The following is a 420-nucleotide window of genomic DNA, read 5'->3' as shown; positions in this document are numbered from 1 at the left end:
TGTGATAACATGTGCAGGTGATAACATGTGCAGTGTGATAACATGTGCAGGTGATAACATGTGCAGTGTAATAAAATGTGCAAGTGATAACATGTGCAGTGTGATAACATGTGCAGGTGATAACATGTGCAGGTGATAACATGTGCAGCTGATAACATGTGCAGTGTGATACCATGTGCAGGTGATAACATGTGCAGGTGATAACATGTGCGTGTGATAACATGTGCAGTGTGATAACATCTGCAGTGTGATACCATGTACAGTGTGATACCATCACGTCCACTATTGTACACGTCTGTGACAACATGTACAGTGTGAAAACATGTGCAGTGCGATAACATGTGCAGGTGATAACATGTGCAGGTGATAACATGTGCAGTGTGATAACATGTACAGTGTGATAATATGTGCACTGTGATA

The sequence above is a fragment of the Austrofundulus limnaeus genome, unplaced genomic scaffold (assembly GCF_001266775.1).
Source record: "Austrofundulus limnaeus strain Quisiro unplaced genomic scaffold, Austrofundulus_limnaeus-1.0 Scaffold60, whole genome shotgun sequence".
Lineage (NCBI taxonomy): Eukaryota > Metazoa > Chordata > Actinopteri > Cyprinodontiformes > Rivulidae > Austrofundulus > Austrofundulus limnaeus.
This window is presented reverse-complemented; position numbering follows the sequence as displayed.